The sequence below is a fragment of the Typopeltis vanoorti genome, chromosome 6 (assembly GCF_054136105.1).
Source record: "Typopeltis vanoorti isolate ZY-2024b chromosome 6, IOZ_Tvanoo_1.0, whole genome shotgun sequence".
In the NCBI taxonomy this organism is placed as follows: Eukaryota; Metazoa; Arthropoda; class Arachnida; order Uropygi; family Thelyphonidae; genus Typopeltis; species Typopeltis vanoorti.
This window is the reverse complement of record NC_143554.1, coordinates 148,994,022-149,002,053: the sequence shown is the minus strand read 5'-3', so window position 1 is coordinate 149,002,053 and position 8,032 is coordinate 148,994,022.

Below are 8,032 nucleotides of genomic sequence, written 5' to 3'. Positions count from 1 at the left end.
TTAAAAACCTAGGTGATTAAAGTCGCCTACCATAACTGTGTGATTAGAGACTTATATATGCACATCATGAATTCCTTTGTCCTTAAGCCAAGGTTTTCTTTTAATCCTCTAGTAGTCTGAAGCCTTTTCTCATATCAGTCACGCTTAAGATGATGAAGAACTTCCAAGGCCTTAGTTCTTCGTGTGGACAGGAATTGAGAGAAAAGTGACCTTATGATTTTTAAATCATTACTGTTTGCCTTATTAATATGACTCTCGAACTTAACTCGGCCATTCAAAATTCAAATTCCCTGTATTCATTAACTCTTTCTCAGCATTACATAACATAATTAATGATATTAAGGAATTAATAATTGTTAACATAAAACATTTACGAAGCATTTGGGCTCGTTGTATTACTTCATTAGCTGTACTTAGATATTTCATTGAACTCAAATGAAATATAAAAATGGAACTTAGCAAAATGAAATATTTTTTTTTTTTTTTTCTCGATTCACTGAATATATCTTTTCATTCATAAGACTTCTACCCTCTCTTGGTATCAGCTCAGTTTCGGCTGCTACTCCTGAAAAAAGTCGCTGTTTTTGTTATGAACAGTAAATCTCAGCAGTTATAATTCTGATGTTCCAAGAATGACCTCTTGTCTCTATTGCCTTCCCTCCTTCAGCCGTTTGAAATATATATTCGGTATCTATTGGATAAGCACCCTTTAATAATTTATATCTTTCTATCATATCGCCTCTCTACCGCCTATTGACTAGCCTCTGTAATTTATATCCTCTCAACCTGTCTTCATTGTGAATATTCCACAATCCCGGTACTGCTTTTATTAATCGCTCCTTTTTCCGGAGCATGCTTGCTTCTCAACTAGCAACGCAGGTGACCAAATCGATGTGCAGATGTGGTTTAATATGGTTTAATAGTGTGGTTTAATCAAAGCGTTGTACAGCGGAATAACCACATCCTTATCTCTACTTGTCCTTTCTTTGTGCTGTTTTTATCCTATTTGCAATATGTCCCTTCAATTCTTCAACTTCAATTCTTTATCCAGAAATATTCCTGACCAGTTTCTCCAGGATCTTAACTCCAGAAATGCAAACTGGTCTATAATTTGAATCCTCAGTTTTGCTTCCACCTTTATGCAATGAATCAATCTTGCCCTCTTTCCACTCATTAGGGATTGTTGAGGACACAGGACTCTCATTAAACAACCAGAGTCAACGGAAGTGTCAGTTCCTTAGCGCATTCTTTCATAACACGTGTGTGAAATTTCATCTAGTCCAATAGCCTTATTCACATCAAGATCACAAACAATCATAGACTTCTAACTCATTCACCTTCAAGGAACTAGGTGAAGTATTGATTCCTCAATTTCCTGTTTCCTTAAAACAGTATCATTACCATCAGTATGAAACTCCTTTGCAAAATGATCAGTGAACAACTCCACAATAACTTCTTCCTTGGTCACTTTTTGCGCCATCTCTATCCAGCAGAGTTATCTTCCTACTCGTATAATCATTCTTTCTTTTGCTAGTTGCATAACAAAAAAATTCTCTGGGATTTTTCTTAGCTTGTTTCGCTAGGCTCCTCTCATACTCTAATTTCGCCTTGCTTGTTATACTTGTCACTCTTCTTGGCTGCACTTTATATATTCCATCCAAATGCTTAATTTCCCTATTCATTCATTTAACACCTATTTTGTTAATTCTTTTTTTTTATTGAGGCACACAATCTGTTATTGGCATCATCAAATACTCCTTTACTATGACCCACTCCATATTAATTTCTTTTCCTTCAAGTTCTTTTTCCCATAGAAGTCCTTCAAATTGTTTTCTGAGTTTTCCATAATCCCCATCCCTATATTTCCACATATGCCCTTTTACTTTAGTTGCCTCTGCAATCCGCATGCTTTCGCACATCGCAAGTCAGGACTAACTGATCACTGTCAGCAAATGCTGGAAATGTTGATTTGTTGTTAACAATTAGGTTATCCAACAATATCACTAAATCCAGTACATTTTGCCCACGGGTTTCTCTCATCATCAACATTATAAGACAGTGTGCCCTTAACAATTCAAGAAAATCTTTTCCCTTTTTCCCATAAGTTATTTCTTCTTTTCAATTTGTATTTCAAAAATTGAAATCCCCCATTATTATAGCGCTTTTGCAATAGCTAAACTAATTTACGCTAAATCTCTCTCTCTCTCTCTCTCTCTCTCTCTAGAAATCTTATTTCACACCAAATACTTTCAAAATCATTCTCATTTTTATTCCCTACTTTCACAAACGTACATGGACACAACTCATTTGCTATCATTTAACTTTAACATATTTTTAATTTCTTTTTTCTCCAACAATAGCCCATATGTACATCCCTTTCTTGCTCCCCCCCACACCCCCGACTTGTTCTTAATTACAGTACTTAAAGCTAATGGGGTCACGAGTCCCCCTGTCATCCGCGAGTAAGGTGTGTGTATCAGTAATTAGCGTAAAGGATTGTAGCCTGGATGCCCGAAGGACTGTTCTTTATTTCTTTTCAAGCATTGCTTTACGTCTCATGACTGAGGAAGATTCCGTTTCTGTTTTGACAATTAACCAGGAAGCCTGATTTTATAGTCGCTGTGGTGAGTTAGCAGCTTTGTTTTTAAAAACTGTAGCTAAATATACATTAGTTGAGAAATCATTTTATTTTATTGAATCTATTCGTGTCAAATTTAGTGTCTTTTAATATGAAATTGCGATGATGCATTGTCTAAATTCTTAATTATTTTTTCTGGGTTTTAAGAATAGCGAAAAGGGTTTGTTGTTTAGCCATCTTGAAATCACGTAATTCGCAATGATTTATTTTGTGGGTTTTTCAGGATTATTATTGTTATGATGCACTCATGCTGATCTATAACGATTGTGTTGTTATAATCTGCAAGAAAAGAGAATAGTTCCGATTTCTACAGAAGATTAAACCCGTTACCAAACAAATTCTTACCATCAAGACACTATGCGAAATTTGAAACTCCTGTCTGTACTTCAGAGACACGGTGCCGATGAATTAATCTGTCTTTATTCTTCTTCTTATTATTATACAAACATCTCATGGAGTCAAGACTCATCGAGGGAGACAATATTAAGATATAGTAAGATGCAAGTTTTCATGAAATATAGGGCTGTTGAAACCACCTAACAAAGAATGCGAGAGAAAATCTATACATTAAAGCGTTAACTTATCAATGTTTGAATGCGTTCTGTGTATCTCTTCATTATTGAGCTTGTGCAGCGTGTTCAAGGTCTCGTGTACGTCAAATAGCAGCACAATGACAGTCTGAGAGATTATAGTTGATATTAATGTTGAGATGTACTGGACGGAAGCCAATTTCTTTAAATTCTTCTTTCCAGTTCTTCGTTCTCACAGAGGAGGAAACGAGCACGTTTTTTTTTTCCTTTCTTTTCCTGTCTTTTGTAAAGAAGAAGATATTAATAAGGAACTTCGATTTCTTCTTACAACCTTCAAGCAAAATGATTATTCAAAACAAACAATAAATAAGCTACTATTCAATCCACCTCGTCGTATTGAAGATAGAAGAGTGAAAACGGCTACATATCTGTACCAAATATCAGTTCCTTTTTGCCATACTTCTTAAAAAAATATAACATCCGGACTTCTTTGACTCCTCTACTTAAACTCCGTTCCTTGCTCCGTACGCCCAAGAAAAACACATAGCAACTTGAAATATCCAGGTGTTTACCGTATTCCATCGAAAAATCGATCGAATTACGTCTAAAGCAGGGATCGGAAAAGTGGTCGATATCGACCCCATCGGGGTCGATGTGGCTATCCCAGGGATCGACAAATTGTCTAGGGCTTAAAAGGGCTTAATGAACACCTAAAACGATTTTGAGTAACACCTAGTAAACATGCAATGCCAACTGGGATCAAGGATGCAATGAAGAGGTCAGTGGGCTAAAAAGTCTGCCGACTTAAACTCCATCATTCATCCAGACATGTTGGACAAATCGGAAAATATCTTTCGATGCTATGATGAACTATAATTATAAATAGTTTAAGTTGAGGAGTGAAAGAAGCCCGGATGTTATATTTTTTTAAGAACTCTGGCGAAACGGAACTGATATACGGTAGAGATATGTAGCTGTTTTCACTAATCTATCTTCAAGACGACGAGGAGGTGGATTGAATAGTAGCTTATTAACTGTTTGTTTTGAATAACCATTTCGCTGAAAGGTTGTAAGAGGAAATTGAAGTTCCTTATTAAAATTTACTTCTTTACATGATGAAGTGGCCAAAATAATTCATTGGCATGTATGCAAACAATGTGAATTTCCTATTACTGGAATCTGATGGCATCATAAAACAGAAGAGTATTGGGAAATGAAATAGCAAAAACTCTCTGAGGCTTCAGAATACAAACTGATCAGATTTGAAACCAAATAGACATGATATCACAGTTACTGGGCATCGGCAGGTTTGGATTATTGACATCGCAGCACCCAGTGACAAGAACAACAACAACAAATAATTGTAAAAGAAAAAAACAACAAGAACTAAATATCTAGATCTCCCAATCGAAGTTGGCTGGTTGGGTGGAATTTGAATTGGAACTCTTTTGGCATTCAAATTGTTGTGACTAATATCTGTTGTTTCAGCTATGTTTGATTGTGTGAATGAAATAGTAATAATTATAATAACATTTTTAAAAAAAATCGGCGGTGTCAACTATGTATCAGCTTTTTTTTTTTTTTATGCTGCTTCTATCCACTAAAGGTTATTTGCTAACTTACACCTTTTTGTACCGTGGGTGCGCTAAGGACTTTTTTTCCCTATTTTTCATAGTCCGGTAAAAGACTATGCTTGTTCCATGTTTAGTCTGCTCTACAGACTAAACATGGAATTGCAGGCATCTAGAAGTTATCTTGTTTAGCGAATTAAGCCTTATATAATTCGTAAAAATTATAGTATTTTAATAATATTTATTAATACTTTACGAAGTAGCTTATTATCGCTAAATTATTCAAGCATGTCAATTTGTTTTGTAAATTCCATGACATCAAGGTGTGTTGTTACATGATTTTATTTCTCCAACAGGTTACTATGGAGACGGAGAAACAAAGACTTCACACCTTACTGAAAGATGCACAGTTTCCCGATTCCGATGCGATATTCTTACTAGGTGAAGAAGAAAACGGAATAATAGTAGAAGTTCACGAGAAGCTGCTACTTGCTACAGCAAGTCCAGTATTTGCTGTCATGTTTTATGGTCCCTTAAAGGAAAAGGGAAAAATTGTGGTTCCCGATGTCACTCCAGAAGCATTCCACATTATGTTGAAGTAGGTTTGTTCTTCTGATAGTTTATGCAGTCGAGACTTTTTTTTTTTCATTACTGTTTGTTTTTAGTTTTATTCATGAAAAATACGATTTCATCAAAATTATTAAAACTCAAGCTCCGATCATCATAATATTGTGCATAGAAAGTCTGTGAATGAACTTTCGGTTTGTTTCTTAAACATGAATGAAAGGGTACAAATAGAACGAAAGATAAAACACAACTTATATTTCATTTACCCACTTCCTGCTTAAATTGTTAGTGATTTTCTTACTTACTCTCAAATATGGCAGTTAACTTTACTGCCATATTTGAGATGGCGCTGTAGTCGTTAAGTACGTTTCACAGCTACAACATTGTTACTGTTATTGAAGCACAAATTAGTTCAAACGACTAATCTGTAGAAGATTTATTCCAGTTGTCCAAAATTAACTTCAGTTGTATTGGATTACTCTGATATATTTGATTGCAGGATTGTTTGGTTTCTTTTAGCATTATAACGTTCACTGCAGAACATACTTTTGCTAATCAAATGCCTGATAATCGCAGTGGATAAAGTTTAATGAAGTAAAATCAATTTAATTTATATAACTTTAAAAATATCTCATCATATAACTAATTGTAATTTTAATGTAATTTTCTTATTTTCAATACACAAATGTTGACTTTTTTTTTTTTTTTTCAGATATGTGTACATGGACGCGATTTTAATACCGTCAATAGATACAGCTATGGAGGTCTGCTATGCCGCAGAGAAATATCACATGCCATTTCTTAAGGAAAAGACTGAAGAATTCCTTATTGAAAATGCAACAAAAGACAAAGGAAGTGTGTGCAGAATTTACGAATTTGCCACATTTATGGATCTACATCGTGTGATGTATAAATGTCTGGATACGATGTGTAAGCACACGCAGATAATTCTGAAGTCACCCGATTTTTTGAATTGCCAGAAATCCACTGTGGAGCAAATAGCGAGTAGGCGCCAACTGTCAATTAAGTCAGAATATTGTCTGTTTGATGCTGTGCATAATTGGGGGTTAAATCACCTCGCAAACAACAAAGAACCAACGAAAGATAATTTAAGAAATATTTTGTTGTCTGTTTTTCCATATCTTCAATTTTCTTTAATGTCCCAAAAAGAACTTGTGAAAGTTGCAGAAACAGAACTGGTCACGTTTGAGAAGATTGGTCCTCTGTTACACCGAAGCATGAACCCAGATAAGAAATTCAACTCCCATCCGCACAATGGCTACGCTACCGCTAGAAAAAGAGAATATTTTGTTTGTGGATATTGCACCATTGAGATATTGAAAGAGAAAGTTTACAAAAGTTTTACAACGCCGAAAACTGTAAAATCAACCATTCCAACTCAGTCAACTCTCTCATACGCCATGGACAATAAAATTTGTTTTATTCTAGACATTGTTGAAGATTACATGATTCTAGTGGAGCCATATATCCTGGTCGAGATGGAAGATTCAGAAATTACTTATCAAAACTACGAGGTGTCCATAAAATCGCTAACTAACCGCATTTCCAAAGAAGTGCAATGCGAGAATATTTATAAAGAAGCTGATCCAAAATTATATTATGTTAAGAAAGGAGAAAGGCTTTGTCTGACGACGACGTTCCCTCGCAAGTTTCTAAAATGTACAGATAGGTCCAGGAGCGAAATCAGAAGCTTTCGTTGTGGAACTGTAAAGTTTTATTTCCAGCCCGAATACAGCTGGATAGTCAGTGCTCTTAGGTTTACTTTATGGATGAAATGATTAAAATAGATTGTAGTAGGAGTGAATGATATTTGAATAAAGTGTACGCAAATAAATGATCCTGTGGGAATTTATTTCTATTTTTACCATACACATAATTATTTTTTATCCCTAATAGGAAAGTGCGCACAAGTCTAAAATTCAGGTCTCTTTAATAATCAAATCAGCAATACCAAATTGGGTGAATAAAATTGATTTATAATTTATAAACTTTCAGAAATATCCGGGGTCACGGTAGGGATTGGTATAAAAGAATGGAAAGAGATAAAATATGTTACTGCTTTTCCTGTAGATCTGCTATTGGCATACATTCACTTGCTGTTTTTCTTTGTTTCTCACCATCACTGCTGTCTGCTGCTCGTTTCACGAGGAATCCCTGAATACTTCATGAAGCACGTCCAATTGTATGAGGCTTTCTGTTGTTACACTTATTTTCGAAACCAAGGCTGTTTTAGAAGTTGTCTGATCAGAAGTGAATAACATGTATTTTCAATTATAGATTTTTTTTTGTTTTTTTTTTTAAATCTCAAACCGTTATCAATGGATATCAGTTTTGTAGGGATAAGGTAATGTTAGTACTTCATTGTACCTCATTCTTCTGCGTAAATGTTAGAGTGGAATGGGAAACTTATACTCATTAAGTGGAACATGATCATCGGTATACTCTTTAAACGACACAAAATCTACATTTTCTTTTTCATTCTTCATAATTCTCCAATATTTCAGCGATAGTATAACGTCCCATTCATTGTTCTTAAAACATGTTTAGTCATGTATATCAGTAGCCCAGAATGATGAAAGTAACCTGGTGGCTCTCTTAATGTAATTCGGACTTTTCGAAACGTCCGAAAAATTCGAACGTTTCGAATTGCGCGTTGCACAAGTTTAAGAAACTAGGCGGTGAATAATGGACAGTTTTTAAAAACG